Source organism: Orussus abietinus, unplaced genomic scaffold (genome assembly GCF_000612105.2).
Source record: "Orussus abietinus isolate OABI.00-Male unplaced genomic scaffold, Oabi_2.0 scaffold148, whole genome shotgun sequence".
In the NCBI taxonomy this organism is placed as follows: Eukaryota; Metazoa; Arthropoda; class Insecta; order Hymenoptera; family Orussidae; genus Orussus; species Orussus abietinus.
In genome coordinates, this window is record NW_019395996.1 from 164,240 (window position 1) to 183,751 (window position 19,512).

The window sequence follows — 19,512 nt, forward strand, 5'->3', positions numbered from 1 at the left end:
TGACACATTCAAAATTTGGATTTTTTAACAAAATTTGTTAACTCAGCCCAGACCAGAACCAACATGGCGTCGAGCCCTCATATTTCAATGGATATACAATTATCGAAGGCTCTAATATGAGAATCGAAAGGGTCAGGACAATTTTACGACAATTTATAACACTCTGGTAATCGATAAACTCGCATTTGAACGGGATAAAGGCAAAAAAGTGTTGTATGCGCTTCTTTGCTAAAACGATGGTAATACGAGGTCTCGGAGTGAAAATTTAATTGACCTGGAAATCACAGATGGCGCAGAGGGTCCCTCCGCAGTCAATTAGGGCCCCAGAAGGCATGAATCCAGAGGATTTCTGGAGTTTCACTTCGATTTCTTTATAATTATTGTACGAAAACGACAGGTGGAATATGCCATGTAGTACTATACACAATATAATTCGACCCAGCTGTCAATATAAAGACGGACGTCGTCAACGTAGGCATTTAGAAAAATCTTCTTTATCGACGTTGATCAAGTTCCTCTTGTTTCACTTCACCTTAACGAGCGATGCTGTTTGCGCTGTTTGAAAATGAGCGCTGAGATAAGTTCCGGGCGGGTAAATTCGGAGTTCATTGAATTTGCCCCACGCACAAGTTTAAATAAGAACAACGATAACAATTTATTGTACTAATAAAATAACGGATAGAGAATACAATTTGTCGATGTGAATTCGTGGTACAATCGCTTGTCCGGGTAACGCCCTAAGTCCCAGGGCGGAGACAAACATCCAAATTGTTCAAAGTTTGAGTTGAGTCTAAATCATAAAAAATATGGAATGTTGCATTCTCGATACACTTTCTTCCCTTTCCTCTATCGAAACCTAGGAAGGGTTGCACTCGAAACACTGAGCCCTGATTGGCTGTCTTTAGGATAGCATTTCCCAAAGGTAATAAAGGAATTTTTCATTATCCATCTTTGATCGGTTAAGACTATACACCGAAGACTGCGCTCGACAAAAGTTCTGAAATGAACGAACGGAATTAATAAAAATAAACGCGAAACTGAAAAATATGGAATCAAGTGGCGGCCTATCGACCACTGTTTGCGCCGTTTGAAAATGAGCGCTGAGATAAGTTCCTGGCGGGTAAATTCAGAGTTCGTTGGATTTGCCCCACGCACAAGTTTAAATAAAAACAACAATAACCATTAATTGTACTAATAAAAGAACGGATAGAGAATGCAATTTGTCGATGTAAATTCGCGGTACAATCGCGGGTCCGGGTTACGCCCTAAGCCCCAGGGCGGAGACAAAACATCCGAATTGTTCGAAGACCTAGTTGAGCCTAAATCTTAAAAAATATAGAAAGTTGCATTCTCGATGCACTTTCTTCCCTTTCCTCTGTCGAAACCTAGGAAGGGATGCACTCGGAACGCTGAGCCCTGATTGGCTGACTTTAGGATAGCATTTCCCAAAGGTTCGTTTTCCAGGATGGCACAGACTTCCTCGAATCCTTGAGAAAGTCCGCGATGTCTGTTAGCTATACGATACCCTTTGAAAATGCGTCGCCATGCCAGACCCTGAAGTGCCAACTTTGAAGACCCCTCTGATCGGGGTCATAAATTTCGAGTCCTTTCTTTAGCTATTTTCTGACCACGTGCAGGACCCTCCTTCGAGAAAGAGGGCCTCGCATTGTCCATGGCCAAATGTTGCTCAAATGTTCTTCGGGCCGCCTCACTCCAATCAGATGTTTCAACAGATACACTACAAATGATATAATAATTATTTTTAGACTACTGGGAACGCATGACCTTCGCAAAGTGATACGTGGTTTAGGATGAACTAAGGTCAAGGGGATTCTTGATTGACCATTGTATGTGTCTACCGATGAAATCAATTTATCACTATTTTTCGAAGTCAGTAGAGGCAAAACTGTCTAAAATTTGGATGCGCTTATATTTGAACAATAAATGGAGTAAACAAGATTTACGTCATTATTTGTAATAAAAAATAAATAATGATAAAATATGGGAAAAATTAATGAATAGAGATATCTGATCTTGTAACGCTTCAAGCGCATGACATGTAACAAGACAAAACGTTATCGTGTTTTGTCGTGTTCTATTAGATCTTACGTAGGAATAGAAGAAACTATCCAGTAAACAGAAAATTTGGCGAATATGATCGAGATAGAAAACTTCATTTCTTTTTTTGTTTCTTAAAACATAGGTAATTTAACACAAAGCGGGGGCCCACATCAGAAATATGACATAAGAGTGGATGGAGCATTTAAAGTTGTTCCGAAGTCGAAACGTATATGGAGGTTTTAACCATTCCAGGTATACTTTGCAAAATCCAATCGAGGAATGTTCTTAATATTGAAGCTCATGAAGGTATACACGGGTAAACGTTAAAAAAAATAATTTTTCCTATCCCTGCCATATTCGTTAAACTCGTTCAAACCTCATTTAATCTAGAGCATTCGTCCGTCAATGGACGACACCATTCTGATTAAAATGCCAAAGGTGTTTGGCATTTTCCATCCAGCACAAATCCAATATACTAATCGGGAATTTGTCCATCCAAATTGTACACATCCAGCACAAATCCAATATACTAATCGGGAATTTGTCCAGTTCCAAATTGTACACATCCAGCACAAATCCAATATACTAATCGGGAATTTGTCCAGTTCCAAATTGTACACATCCAGCACAAATCCAATATCCTAATCGGGAATTTGTCCAGTTCCAAATCGGATGATTGCGGGTGGACCTAGGGGCTAATTTTTGTACTCGGGGATTTTTGGGAGTTCCCAGTTGGAATCCAACGTCGGATTTCGGAAATTCCCCTCAACGATCGATCTACTGATCGAGGGCTGATTGTGAATAAAGGCCATGCATACATTTCCTTGGCTTCTGTGCGATGCCGGGGCAAAAGTTAATATACACTGAAGGTCAATTCACCTACGTCCGATTCATATCCGGTCTGTCCGATCTAACAAAATCATTACAACCTTTCCTATTGAAAGCGTCTCTTTACAAGCCGTCCAATCAGGGTTCGTTCACTCTCCGCTTCTTCCGATATCGGAAGATATCATCCCCGATAAAGATCCATTTACATGCGTCCGATCAGTCTCCGATCTGGCTTCGGTTTGTACACTTGCGGACACGAATACCTTCCCGTCATACAGTGACAGCACAATATGGCAATTCAGGAAGGCATTCATGTCCACCAATGTATAGGGACGATCATGAATGCCTCCCATAGGGATAAGATACCGCCAATGTAAAGGACCTATTTACACATGTCCAACTCGTATTTGATTCGGTAAATTCGGGACAATGTTTTCTTCGGAAGGGTTTCCATCTCTTCGTTTCCGTTCCGTTCGGTCCCATACAATCAGTTCCGGCCAGTTTCTGGATTTTCCACGGTCACTGATCTCTGTAGTAACTGGATGGCGGAGAGGATAGACCGAATCGTGAGTAATAGAAGCCGGGACAGCCATTTTGTTTCGAAGTTCGAATTTTGCTCGGCACTTTTCGGTTCGGCGACGTCTCATTCGGTTAAGTGGAAATGTTGAATTACAAATGTAACAGTAATATTGAAATATAATCGTTTAGTAGAATTTTTTATTTCTTTTTAAATAAAAGAATTTACATTTATTAAATCTGTTTTTCCTCATACTGTATAGCACATAAGATGAAAGTTGGCAGCCTAATAAGCTTAGAGAAAAAAACCAGCAGAAATAGCAGGATCATAACCAAGTTACTAACTTACAGCAATCCACCCAAGGATATATTAGACCTCATAGATGATTAAGGATAATGTTATTTGCAAACTGTAAATTATACACCTGTATGTAAAAATTAAATTATGTATATTACCGTTCCTTTTAACAAAACATACTCATAAACAAGTTGAATTTTTATTTTTGAAATGTATGTTTAAATTAATTTTTCCGCTTAATACTAATCACAATCATTATTATAAAATGTATTCCCTCTGGGTCGCTTATTAGAAACGTCTACAAACATTATTATATCTTCATAAAAATAAGTAACCACTCAATTCATCATGTAACATTAATTAGTTATTTACTAAGTATGTATATTCTTGTCAAATATTTTATAATATAAGAAACGGTTACTACCTAAAACGAAATTATTTACATTATAAAAAAAATAATTTACTCGAATGTATTACAAGATTTATTAATATACATAGAAGTAACAACAATGCTGATAAACGATTATATTTCAATATTATTGTCACATTTGTAATTCAAATTTTCCGCCAAACCGAATGAAAAGTCGCCGGACCGAAAAGTGCCGAGCGAAACCCGAACGAAACCTCGAAACAAAATGGCTTCTATTGGTCATAGTGATTTAACACGGTATCCGCTATCCAGGTACTATAGATCAGGGATCACGATATCGAAAGAACCGGAGACTGGCCGCATCTGATCGGATCGGACCGGACGGAACGAAAACGGAGAAGTAGAAACGTTTCCATTAGAGAACATTGTTCCGATTTTGTCGGATCGACCGGATCGGATACGGATCGGACGTGGGTAAATAGGCCTTTTACATTGGCGGTACCACATCTCTATGGAAGGCGTTCATGTTTGTTCCTGTACAAACCGGAGCCGAATCGGACGTATGTAACCTTTTTTGTCATTTCTGCTTTATCTTCAACTAGAAGTAGGGCAACGATTACAAATTCTTCCCGGGAAAAGTTCGCCATGACGGATGCACTTCGTTGCGATTATCGCAAAACTGGTGTCGCTTTGCCGGACGCTTGCCGGACGCGTACCGGATAGGTGTAAATAATTGCACTCAGAAACTATACTCGGAATAAAACCCCGATAAATGCATACATTTCAAAGAATACTATTTCTACATGACAATTTGTACAAAAATACCTATTTAACAATTTTTAACAAAACGGTAAGAGAAACGAAATCTGCACAAATGTTACGATACGTACCATAACGTGACTTTTTCAAAAATTTTCAAAATACGTACAGATACCCGATGTACGTGCACGTGATCAAAAATCAGTATACAAAAGTATCTGAGCTTTTGTAAACATGATTAATGACAATCGAACACCCGTATACCGAACTCCCCAACACAACAATGAACAAAATTTGGATATATGATATTTTGAAACAACTTGGACTACGTACATATTATATTTCAACCAGATATTCATAATGGAGTTCATTATAAATTCTTCCAGCCGTTGTCACCGCGCGACCTTTATAAGAGCGAAGTTGTTCCGTGCGCGTCACTCATGTATTTAAATTCATCGCGGCTTTTGAAATGTCAGACAAATTTCGAGAAAGGGACTTACTGCCTGCTTGGAGCTATCGGGTCATTTTTCAATTTAGCAGTTTCCTGACTCCAAAATCCGTTTGTAAATTTTAGATTTCTACGATACGGTTATATTGCCGCCCCGTACGTCCCATCGCGAAGGTTTAGGGTTCTTTAGAATTTTCTCGGGTTGACCTCCCTATTCTTTACCGTCATACCTTCTTTAACTTTACCGCTAACACGTGCGCGCAACATGCACACGGGCATACAGCATATTTTTCCATCTGCACGGCAACAAGAAATTTTCCGTTTTCACCCAACCGTATTGGACAGCTATCGATCAATCACGAGGCTGACTATTCGATTTTAACCACCCTTCTTAAAAAGTCAGCCAATCGCTGTGCAAGAAATATGCTACCACCTCCACAAAAAATGCAAAAAATGTAATGCGACCGGAGGAGGAATCCTGTATTTTTTCTGTAAGTCAGTCGGTCTCCGTCTCTCGCTAGAATTCGACGTCTCTCGTCAGCCTTCACCACCGCCTCTGCAACAGTTATCGTTATCCACGCGTGAAGAGCTGACAAAATTCAATAAGTCATTTGTCTATTTAATATTATAATAAATTTAAGTTGTTTTGTTCGCGACAGTCTCACTCTTCATTCGGGTACCTTCTTTCTCCACGTGAGCAGTTGTATGAATATCCCATTTTGCAATTCTACTTGCAAAAACATTCGGGATTCATACAACAACTGCCCGATAAACTAGCCGAGCAGAACAAAAGTATCAACACGTAGTACCTACATATGCGTCCATTGACTTACGCCAGAGAGTACGGAGCCCGTGTTGGCCTGCGGAAAAGAACCCGGCCTTCGCGGCCACGGTTTCGGAGCTCTCGGAGGTTCCTGGAAACCAGGAACCCTGAAATCCCTTGGCGAGTCTTGAGGTCCGCGTTTCTCCCCAAGGTTTCTCGTCCCCGGGGCTCGATGATGCCAACTTTACTCGACACTGGTCACGCTCCGACGAAGATAGCGACGCTCGGATGCACGGAATAAGTACTCGAGGCGCACACCCTGCGAAGAGGGGCGTAAAAGGTATGACGCCAGGAGGGGGTGACACTTCTTCCGTTCCTCAGGCTGGCTTTTCCGCGAGGAAGGTTTGCCGATTTACCGATACACCGGGGTTCTACAACCTCTTCGAGAGATTTATGGAGATTTCGACTACAAGGCGCCCGGTAGGAGCCTCGAGCAAGCCCGGGCAGTCGGGTTCACCCCGTGAACAAGAGATGAAGGGCCCAGGTTAAACGGCTCAGTTTCTCCTTTGCGCGTCTTTAACCCTCCAAAGAAAAATGTGGAAATTCGCGGAAGCTTCTGCGCGATCCCCCGAGAAAGAAAATCGAAGTCGCTCCAACTATGAGGATAATTACGATTGTTCCGGACGCAACTGGGGCAGCACTTTTCACACGATATCGCGACACGACGCTCCGGAAGGCGACCCGAAATAAACTCCGGTAATTCTGTACAGGATGAACGGTAACTCTATTATCGCGATTGAAATACGAATCAAGGATTTTACTTTAATTTTGGAGGAAAGGTAAGACGAGGATGCACCGCGACGTCGCGCAACGAGAGAAGAGCCGAAGAGAGCGCCTGGTCTATGTATACCACCGACTGTCTCCGTGCACGAGACCCGGGCCCGATTTGACGATCTCGACCGGTGAAATCCGCTCCCCACTCTCGGGCACTCTTTCTCTCTTTCTGGATGGCTGGTCCCGTTAACGAATAATCGACGAGGAGGACCCCGAGAAAAGCGGCCGATCTTCGCCCGAAAAGGACGCTCTCTTCTCGCTTCGACTCGCCATGACCGTGTCCTCCTGTCCTCCTCGGAAGAGAGGATCGGCTGCCGAGTACCTCCCTCGCGACCCGTTAGGTTTCGACGAATAGATTGCTCGAAGCTTCGTTTTTTTTTTCTTTTTTTTTTATGTATCTAGGCAAGGAGGGCAACCGGGCCCGAAATCGGGTCGAACGGTGCCCGAAGAACTGGCAGAATTTCGGGCCCAAGATATGGGACTCTTCGGGATAACACTTTCGTTCGCAATCGATCGGGTCAAGACCTCCTTCGGTTTAGAAATCGCGGCCGATTTAGTCCAAGAACCGGTGTTCCGTTGTCAACGTGAGCGATCGTTGCTGTCCTCAAGGCGTAAATCTGGAACCTCACGATTTGCAATTAGATTCGCGAACACAATGATAACGCGACGACCGGACGCCAACTTAATTTTGTATGGCTGTTTTTTGTATGAACGTAAACCTGAGCGAAGCTGCTCTTATGGTGAGCTATGGTGATTTCTTGTTGGAATCTGCATGCGCCGTTCTCTTGTTCAGAAGTTTGAATGAAGTTGACTGGTTGCAGTTAGTGAATCAAATCGACTGGTTAAAGTGTGCGAACCAAGTCGACTGATTGAAAGTAGTGAACCAAGTGACGCTCTTCAAGAATCGCAATGTTCTCGAAGGTAGCGTCCACCGTGCCTCCCTCGCAGTGGAAGATTGACAAAATTGAGATTCTCAAATCAGAGAATCGTGTGGGAGGTGTAATGTTGGAAATTCGGAAAATACTTGAGTTTTCTCCGGAAAAAAATCCCGAAAAAATGTAAAGGAGGGATTCCTCCAATGCCGATTGGTTAACTCACTTGAACGTGCCAGATTTTTAGGTGTCGCCCTTTGCCGCGTCTTTGAGGGTTCCAGGTGACTCGCACATGGGGTCGTCCAAGATCTACAAGAGTTGCCCTGGCACGGAAAATTCCAAGTACCACTAAGTAGTCAAACACTCGGACGCCTTGGAGTCAACCTTTTTATGGGTTTATTAGGGTTTGACCATTTGAAACCGGAAATTTAGCAAATCCAAGAGTTTTTTGAGAATGAATTAATCCGTGAGCGTAAAGCAATATACGTCGCTCGATTCGACGTTTTAAATACATTTCTACGACCGTTGTAAAGCGATAAATAAACGCGAAGGAAAGTTGTTTTCGACATTGGAGCTGAAATCCTGAGAATTTGAGAAATCCAATGATTGAACACATGTGGTTGAATCTAATGTGTCATGATGTATGTACGCAACAACCGGAGGGCTCTGAAATATGCTCAATTTTAGATTAATGGTTGCTTTGTGACAGCTGCAAGATCGCTTAAAACTGCCACCGTTGAAGATTTCGTTTGGGGATGATTCGATGATGGAGAATGAGAGCTAATCGATACTTTAGATTTGCCTTATTTTTCAAGTTGCCCGTGGCTGCCTGGTTCGAAGTGATTATTCATTGACCTAGGAATTATGTTCAACCGATTAACATTTGAAAATAAAAATTATTCTCGTTCCTGCTCATTATCATAAAGCAAGATCGGACAATAATTTACAGCTGAACAATTGTTGAATCGTTCGTCTAAATCATTATCAAATACATAATTTTTTCAATTAACAAATAATCCCCCTGGCTAACGTAGGCCTTACTTAGTTGAGTTTCCGAGATTTCTCAAAAAGATTTGGCAAAGTTTGAAAAAACAAGGGTGTTGGAAATTTAGCGCAGCAAAAGTCAGCTGTCAAACCCTCTTCAGCAGTTTTAGATCCTTATGAAATTCAACATATTTTGATACATCGCATCAAGAAACTCGTAGGGTCGAATGATGAGCGAAACACGTCTTGCGCGTTTCAGTTTCAACGAGATGTTACCGAGTACTTAACGCAAAGGATCCAAATATCAGAGGTGGGGGAAATGGGAATCTACTCTCTCCATTACTATAGAAAAAGAAATAAACGTTTGACAAATTCAGAAAATCAAGCAAAAAATCAGGAACTTTTTTTAATTTACCCGACTCCGATTCGTAGTATGTACGCGGAGAAATAGCAGTTTTAATTTTTACCTACGCTCGAAATCGTTGTAGTCTATCATCGTCATCGTCGTCGTCGTACCTTGATGGTTATTTTTCATATAGTTTTTGGGCAGCCGACATTCGACACCGCCTCTCGCAGAACGAAAAGAAACTATATCCACCTCAGCTTTAAAATGATTGGATATTTGTAAAAAAAAAAAAAAAGGTTCCTTAATGTTTTTGAGATCACTGAAGCAATGGAATCTTAAAATTCAACATGGCGGATCAATAAGGCGGACAAAAAATTTCAAAATAATTTGATTTTTATAAGAAAAAGAGGTTTTTCTACATTTTCGGGGTCGCTGAATTTAAATATGACAACTGAATTTCAAAATGATTGGATTATTATAAAAAACGGTTTAGCATGGTTTTTATAACCGTTGAATCAATATCTGAGAACAAAATTTCGAAATTCAAAATTGTGGACACGAAACTACAAAATGGTTGCATTTTTATAAGAAAAAAGGAGTTTTATAGATTTTAGAGGTCGCTGAATCCGAATCTGGCAACAGAATTTGAAAATTCAAAATGGCGGATAAAACAGTTAAAAATGGGTAGATTTCTGTTCGAGGAAATGGTTTCTCAAGATCTTTACGGTCACTGACTCCAAATCTGTAAGCAAAATTTTAAAATCCAAATGGTGGATCCAATATGGCGGATAAAAGTGCAAAATTGGTTGCATTTTTATAAAAATGAGTTTCTCGCGGTATTCGTGGTCGCTGAATCCAAACTAGATACTAAAATTTCAAAATTCACATTGGCGGATAAATTATGGTGCCATTAAAAATGTTGAGGGTATTAATATAAACAAAATATAATTATACATACTGCGTATACGAAATATGCATATTCTTAGTAATTATTTATCCAATTATATGTTAGTAGTAATTATATTTTGATATTAGAGGAATGTATCAGATGCATTTGCCGATTTTATTATTAATAATAGAGACATTGAGGTTTCTTTTTTACAAAAAGGAATGAAATCCCCTCAAAACACCTTCGGTGTACAAAAATTTAGCCAAATACATTAATTTTTATTCAATTCATTGCAAAAATAGCTCCAGTCGCTTTCTTCCCATAAAAAGCTCAAATCAACTATTTTTGCCAAATGTACTAGATCGTTCATTCCATTAAAATCTCAGCTAAAATCTATTTAACGAATGACCCACTACATTTAGTTTCACGTATGTTGTATGTACAAAATTTTCTGCTTTCTCAAACCGAAGACAAATGTTAAAAACTATATCGAAACAAATAAAAAATTACAAACTAAATTTGAAAAAAATACTTATTTGGCGAGCATCCGAAATATGCTCCTAACATATGATCATTTTGGTGTTGACAAATATTGTTTTCAAATTTAATTTCTAATTTTTTTATTTGTTTCGATATAGTTTTTAATATTTGTCTTCGGTTTGAGGAAGTAGAAAATCTTGTACATGCAACATACATAAAACCAAATGCACCGTGTCATTTGGAATAAAGATTTTACCTAGCATTTTGAAGAAATGAATATTGTACTATATTTGGCAAAAATAGTTGATTTGGACTGTTTATGGGAAGGGAGCAACTGGAGCTATTTTTGCATTTAATTGAATAAAAATAAATGTACTTGGCGAAATTTTTGTACACCGAAGGTGTGTTTTACCTTACCCTTAACTTATAGAATGTCCAAAATGAATTCGTGGCGTACTCAAGAAGCAACAACGAGATGTAAAATCGCGATCCACTCGATGGAAAGAGGTGCGTAAAGCTGGCACCCCCACCTTTACAAAATTCAAATTTCTTTGTCTTAACATTTTGTGCTCTGTACGTACTAATTATCTGCTACATTCGCAAATTTTGTGCTAGCTCGGTTTTTGGAAAAAAATTCAATTCTTCTGTGGGGGTGCTGGGAACAAAATGTTAAGACAAAGAAATTTGAATTTTGTAAAGGTGGGGGTGCCACCTTTACGCACCTGATGGAAAGAAGAAGCCGATCTTTAACCCTTTCGTTACCTTGGACGAGATATCTCGCGACCCAATACTGGCAGATTAACGCTTTTCACGAGATATCTCGCGACCCGGTAGTAGCCGATCAACGCTTTTGACGAGATATCTCGCGACCCGGTAGTAGCCGATCAACGCTTTTGACGAGATATCTCGCGATCCGGTAGTAGCTGTATTTATTTCTTCCTTTTAGCTATAAGAATAGAATTAGTTATAATAATATATTCATCTAGAATATCAAAATATTGGTGCTAGAAAGCTAGATTATCGTTAAAAGCGTTAGTCCGCTACTACCGGATCGCGAGAAATCTCGTCAAAAGCGTTGATCGGCCAGTGTCGAGTCGCGAGAGATCTCGTCAAAAGCGTTAATCGGTCAGTATAGGGTCGCGAGATATCTCGTCCAAGGTAACGAAAGGGTTAACTACTTCTGTACGAGCGTCGACTACAGTCGACAGCCACAGATGAACACACACAGCCAGGCGTCGACTTTAGTCGACGGCCGGTGAGCGCCGTACCGAAATGATTAATTCGTAAATAACAAAACGGGTATACCTAATTCCATCGTGACCTGGAAAGCACTAAGAAAACTCGAAAATGCGGATGCAGCTCCAGTCGATCGAAAGGAGAAAATCTCACGACAATCCTCGTGAAAACCCGGTCATTCATTGAGCCTTCTAAAGGGGTGATTAATCATTCTAAGTGATAAAGTCGCAACATTATTATGTGCGAGAAAATGCGGGCTGACCTCCGTTTCGTTACTCCTTATCGCTTCCTATAATCATTCACCATCCTGAAGCCAACGGCACTGGACTACTTTCTCCGTGCAATCACCCGCAAAACCGACTACGTGTCGATTAGCCTCGTCAGCCAAAACAATGATATTGCAACGCGACGTCAACGACGACGTATCGAACGATCGTCTCTTTTTGAAGTGAAATTTCTTTCGTCGCGATAAGACAATTTCAATCGGCCTCCAAAGCCATGCGCCACACGGAATTGATATCAAAAAGAAATACCACCGCTGATAAGCGAAATTTAGGGGAGATCGGGGATAGTTGTTACAGGGAGCTTCTGAAAGCCTTCTCTAGGCTGGGTACCTCCTCTTCAACACATCATGTGATTCGCTGGGAGAATTTTTAGTACATCACTTTCTGTATTTGATATGGACAAGGTAAATATTTCAAGACGTCAAGTGATATTGACCAAAAGAATTGAACAAATATTCTAACATTCCAAATTGGCTATGCATTCTCCTTATATTTACATACAATTTTATCATAAATTGATTTATTAAGTTGCGTTACGTTTAGAAGAGGGCTAATTTAAACAATATCAAACATATAAGACAACTCGTTACAATAAAGTCCGGTAAATTGTTAAACTGTGAAATCTGCCTCGTGCGATTAAGAAGTCTATGTTTACATACGATCTGTGTAGATTCAATGGATAAAATGCAAGAAATGGGCTCGTTAAAGCGGTAGGGAGGAGATTCATTTTATCTGTAAACCTAAATAAATCACGTGTTTTAATTACCTTTTCTCCTCCTTTGGTGCTTTTTCTCACATTTATGTATGTTTCTAACACAATATTGTACGCAAAACAATTTTCCCTACCTCAGAGTAGGTTACGCTTTACGGAATTAAACAAAAAATTCAAATTATGTTAACAAATTGATATAAAAACGAACAAAATTACAAAATATTCTCAAAGACCCGTACAGACTTGCACCAACACTGCGTAACTATAACCCCATCGCGTAATGTTGCAACCCGTTCACCCTTTCGAGGTGGTTTTTCGGCGTCGAGTCAAAAGGACCCAGAGGGTCTATTACGTAAAGCAAATAGAGCGAAAATGTGAAAAATTAGTAGCCCAATGTATTACGGAACGTTTCGGTGGAGAAAATGCGAGACCATTCATATGAACTGGCTCGGCCCAAATTTTTAAGCGAACATGTCAACAAATCGACAGGGATTGTTAGGTCCCTACCTAACATTTTATTTTAAGTAATATTAAGAAAGGGACTAAGCAACGCGTCTCGCGCCCGAAAACGCTCCTGGAGACATGCTCTCCCTCGTTTCTTATCTCCCCTTTGTTTATCCGAGTACTTCCGCACCCCAAACTAGATGACAGCCCTGGGAAACGTCAAACATTCAGATTCTTTGGAAAAAGACGCTTTCCACCTGTTTCCCCTTCGACCTGTCCCCAACCCAATCACATGAGACATTTCCCTCCTCAATCTTAAAAACCCACCAATAAGCATCCTCCTCCGCGTCTAGGAACATCCTAGGTCAGTATAAAAGGGCCCGCTCCGAAGGGCTCGCTCTCTGATCTATCGAAGTTTGAACTGTCTCCATTCTGTAACCTGCGTGCGAGGCACCTGTAACTCTCGGCAAACGCTAGTCCCCTTGAGTTGACCGAGTCTACGAGTCGTTCCTGTAAACCAAGAGGCATCGAAAATAAAGTATCTTTGTTACTTTGCTCGACGAGGTCTTTTGCTGGTTTCAACCATCTGGAAGCGAGTCCCAAAGACAAACCCATGAGGCCCGGTCCGATCGACATCCTCGGTCAATCGCTATCTCCGCTCCCGAGTAAACGATCCCCGACCTAACAGGATACAAAATCTATCATAGGTATTTTAGTTATCTTGAGCCCATGATTTAATTTTTAGATCGCGAAGAAATTATCGTATTCGAATAAAGCAACATTTCCATTTATCAGTATTTTGATATCGTATTGTGCTCTATTGAAGTAATAATAGCCTTTTCATTTATTCTGACGTTAAAAAGTTTCAATTCAGTAGGGGGTAAGTGTTATACCCTCTTTCTTTTCTTAGTTCCACGAGGTTGATGCATCCAAGGGAAATCGACCGATCGTCGTCATCCGCGTTGCCAGCATTCTCTAGAGACTGCGTCTTACTTTCGAGGAGACATAAATCCGTAGGATATAGTTATGCGACTATTATAGCAAAGGAGAGAGAGAGATAGGGTGCCCGAGTTTCTCGGAAACGAGTTGGGGTTTCTCCCGGGCCGATTCCGCGAGAACTCGGTAGACTAAAAAGAGGTTTATGAGGTACCGATTGTGTCACCGTTCCATGAACCAACGCTCGTGAATGACGTCGAGGCCAAGTACCGATCGATGAATGAACTGCAATCGTCCTTCTAACTGCCGATCACGACCGACTTGTGGCAATGCCCACAACACTTTTCTCAGGTGGATATTCATTTACTCCAATAATACGCCAGTTGTTTTTGTTTGTCTTTTTTAATTTGTAGAACGATTGTCATCTGTGGTTACTATTCGTTACTTTCAATTGTTACGGTTATTATGAGAGATCCACGGGTCTTAAATAAGACAACAAACGGGTGGGATACTTTCGCTTGGACACATGGCTGCGAGAAAAAAGATAGAATGGTTTGAAATAAAAAAACATATATATTTATATTATTCTAGTTTTCTATTATTCTGTTTATATTTTTCAGTATATTCATGTGCAGTAGAATATGTTTTAATGAGGCATCACAAAGCTTTTACGATTCTGTGATCATTAAAATTTGTAACAGCTTTCCTTAATTTCTCGTGTAACGAATAACCCTCTATTTCCATATATGTATATGGGAAAGTTTACGGCAATTCCTTATATCGTCCTCGGAAGTGGCGAGGAATTAAGGCGGAGACGAAAGTTATGAGTTAAAAAGGCAGCTTTAAACCTCCTTAATAAGTGGATGGATTCCCGTGTTGAACATAAAACGAACGTCGGAAAGTTGAGGATCTAATTAAACCGTAGTCTACGGCTTAATGCCTCTTTCATCCAACCTCTGTTTTATCGGGAAAATATTACGACCCCGTTCTAAAGCGAGGGAACAAGGCATATCCCCGATAAGACTGAATTCTAATGAGATTCACGATTGAAGCGATACCTCACATCTCTGAAATAAAAACGGTTCCTGTACCGGGAAACCGCCCAAAAATACCACTGCTAAATGTAAAGGAGATGCAGATGTTGATTTAACCAGAATTTAGGGAATTTTAATATTCCACCGAGGACGCGATCGTGGCTTACTTTGAATTTAGCAAACGAAAGGACGAAGAACAGGCCGAGCGGAATGATAATTTTGAGAATCCTTTGTCTCCCTTCGAGATTATCCTGTGAGGCTTTACGTACCTCGACCTTGAGTCCGAAGACTACTCTTCGTTCTGAGGTCGCTAGTGACGTCTTGTAAATTTAAACCATACACCCGGGAACAGTCACGTTCTTTCCCCCAGGATCGTGAATAAATTCCCGTCTAACGCCCCTCTGGGATCTCTTGTGGCGGTCATAGCATATATATTAGGACCTTGAATAAGTTCTCGCTGTTTTTTGGTGAAAACGAGTGCTTTATTTAAAGTATGTGGTAAAAAAAAAGTCATTGAAAGTATTGCCCATAACAGGCCACTACTTTTGCCCATCTTTCTGGCAGCATTTGAATTCCCCGTCGAAAAAACGATACGTCCTTTGTCGCTATCCAAGAATCGATCCATTTTTTGACGTCTTCATAAGAATGGAAGTGCTGCTCAGCCAGGCCATGTGCCATCGAACGGAATAGGTGATAATCGGAAGAGGCTATGTCAGGTGAATACGGACCAAGTAACCAAGGAACCAAGTAAAAAAAACTCTGTTTACACTGTAGCGAACTAACACACACTGAAGTTCAAGCTTACCGATAGTACTTCCTTGTATATGCGTTACCATCTGAAATGACATGTACATAGTTCTGATAACGCCATCTGTTAGAAAACAGCGAGAAGTTATTCAAGGACCTAATATATATATATTAGAAGTTCTTCCTTCGACACGGGCCTTCGATAGCCCAGCGGTTACGCTAACCGCTCATACCATGTAGTCTCTCGGGTTCAAATCTCGCTCAGGAGAGATTTTTCGGTGTCTAAGGCAAGGTCTGCCTGATAGCCTTACTGACGAGTCCACACAGGCAGACCCGGGACGAAACACAACAAACAGGGTACACACACCATCACCCCACACCTAAGCCCAAACTCTAAAAAAAGAGACGTATCAAAAGACTCGGTCGTGTCTCGTTGCCGAGTACTGTACAGGGAACCTGTTGTACAAAGTTTCTTAATCTCTTACAACTCGCAGTTCATACGCTTTCTACAGACAGGCGATAAAGCGATTCTCCGACCCCGGCTATTAAACCTACAATATTTCATTAATATTTGCTCTGATGCGTGTTTGATAATCAGAACATTTTAAGCATTACATTCATCCGAAATAGAAGTATGCTGAATTTATTTTTACGGAGATATTGTTCCACCAAATTGAAATGGATCTTAACCCCTTGCCTTACGATTTAAATTCCAATAACGCGTGCCATAAACAACAAAAGTGTCGGGCATACATCGGGCCATTTCACGGTTTGGCTGAACGTTCAGTCACACGCGTCTCTCATACGTTTTGTTTAGGTTTGGCCCGATTGACATACCACGTCTCTCACACGTTTTGTTCACGTTTGGCCCGACTGATATACCACGTCTCTCACGCGATATTGTAAGTTAAGGGGTTAAGGGTGAAGTGAAACCCCCTTCAAATCAGTCGATACGAATACAACACTTTTTTTTAAGGGCATTAGACCAAACTGTCCGAAACTTTGACACATCACTCCTGATCATCTAAGAATTGTCCTGACACATTGAAAATTTCGATTTTTCAAAAAAATTGTTTAACTCAGTCCAGACCAGAACCAAAATGGCATCGAGCTCTCATATTTCGATCAATATACAATTATCGACGGCTCTGATATGAGAATCGAAAGGGTCAGGACAATTTTAGGACAATTCAGAACACTCTGGTAATCGATAAACTCGCATTTGAACGGGATAGAGGCAAAAAAAGTGCTGTATGCGCTTCTATGCCAAAACGATGGGAATACGAGGTCTCGGAGAGAAAATTTAATTGATCTGGAAATCACAGATAGCGCAGGGTGTCCCTCTGCAATCAATTAAGGCCCCAGAAAGAATGAATCCAGAGGATTTCTGGAGTTTTACTTCGATTTCTTTATAATTATTGTACGAAGACGACAGGTGGTGTATGCCATTTGGTACAATACCCAATATAATTCTACACCGCTGTCAATATAAAAACGAACGTCGGCAACGTAGGCATATATAAAAATCTTCTTTATCGACGTCGATCAAGTTCCTCGACGTGTTTCACTTCACCTTAAGGACAGTCATAAAACTGCCTTCTCAACTCCCTATAGTCATTACGAGTTCGACCGTATGTCGTTTGGGCTCAAAAATGCGCCTGCTACTTTTCAGCGCCTAATCAACAAAGCGGTAATCGGCTTACAGAGGAACGAACTTTTCGTATACCTGGACGACATTGTTCTGTACGCTAGCTCCCTTAGAGGACACGAAATTAAATTTAATAAACGTGCAGCGCGATTGCGCAAGGCGAATCTTCAACTACAGCCTTACAAGTGTGAATTTTTGAGGAAAGAAGTCGATTATCTAGGTCACACCACAGAAGAAAATGTCATGAAAACCCCGGAAAAATCGAAACAGTAGACAAATTCCCAATCCCCAAAGAAGCAATAAACATGAAACAGTTTTTAGGTCTCGCAGGATACAATCGCCGATTTACTCAGAATTTCGCAAAAATCGCCAAATCTCTAACCAATTTGTTAGAAAAGAACGTAAATGTAAGCTTTCCTATCTGAAGCTCCGAGTTCCTTCTCACAAGGAAGGTATCCCAGGTCAATCTCTCCGATTTGATTTCTTTTATAATATGTTACAGCAGACTAAAAACTAAGCGACACGTATTTTTTTTTATCTGCCATTAAACACTTTAAGGGGATGAAACCACCATCCAAAGTAAGGCGATTTGGCAGTTTCACCCACAAGAACATATTTTTTAACCAATCCACCTGGAAAAGCTTTCTCATCACGAGAAATGAAACATAATTTTCTGAATAAAAAAAAAAATTAACGGGTGAGCCACCCCTCACTTTGGATGGTGATTTCACCCCCTTAAAGTGTTTAATGGCCGATAAAAAAATACGTGTCGCTTAGTTTTTAGTCTACTATAACCTATTATAAAGGAAATCAAATCGGAGAGATCGACCTGGGATACCTTCCTTGTCAGAAGTACTTCTCCTGGAGTCCATTTTGCAATCCCCACCTACACTTCCTTGACTGCATTAAATTCCCTTTTCACGTTCCTTTGCAACCAATCGGCTGCACTGCAAAATGCAGCCCGTTTTTGCTGTCAACCGATCCTCGGAGATTCTTCAAAAATTCCGCCCTTCCAAAACTTTCTCCAGTCTTCTTATCCTTAGATCTTCATCGCTAAGGCAGAATTTGTTAATCCAAAAAAAGGCAGTTTCTCCGACACCGACGCGAGTAGCCATTAGTTCCAAGGCGAATTCTTTCGCCCGGGTCGTAATACAAAAATTGTAGCACAGTTCACTGTTCCATATATACAAATAGACACACACATAATTACACGAAAATACTCGCGTGAGTTTTCGTTAAAGTTAGCGCGAGATCCATCGCACCGTAGTGCACGGAACATTGTAGAAAACACATTTAGAAAAATAGACATCTCATATAACAACATTTTTCATACATACTCAATGTTTATATCAAAATTCTAACTTGATAAAACTGTTAATATCGCCCATACTCTGATTTTTTATTTACTTCCTCTTTGGCTGATCACCATACATCATGATTTTTTACCTCTATATAAATTATGGTGCTTTGCCAGGTACCATATGAAGTATAGTATAAATATAGTGGACATACAAATTAGGACATAAGTATAGAAAACTTACATCATCCATAGTATGTGTAATAAAAATATCCCATGAATATATATGTAAATCTTTTTCACGCCATCATTTTTTATTAATGGGGATGTTTCCACCCCCAAAGATTTTTGTCGAGAAAATGCAAAAGGACGTCCTATTTTTTAGGAAGCTGCAAAATGACGATAGTTCATTACGTTGGGTTACACTGGAGGGGGGAGTGATCGCTAAAAGGGCGATTTACCCTTTCAAAACACCCGCCATAAAGAACCCATAATGCCGTTTTCTACCCTCGTTATTGCGAACATTTTGCCGTTCGTTCCATTAAAGTTGGTACAGTCCTGAATGAAACTGGGAAATTACCCCTTTGCGTGCCCAAAATTGGAGGGTAGTTCACCCCTTGAAACCACTTTAACGCACGTATGAAAAATACGTGGCTCTTAGAGTATGTTTTTCTACAAAACATAAAAAAAATTTAACAAAATCGGAGAGGAACATTTCGTGAACAT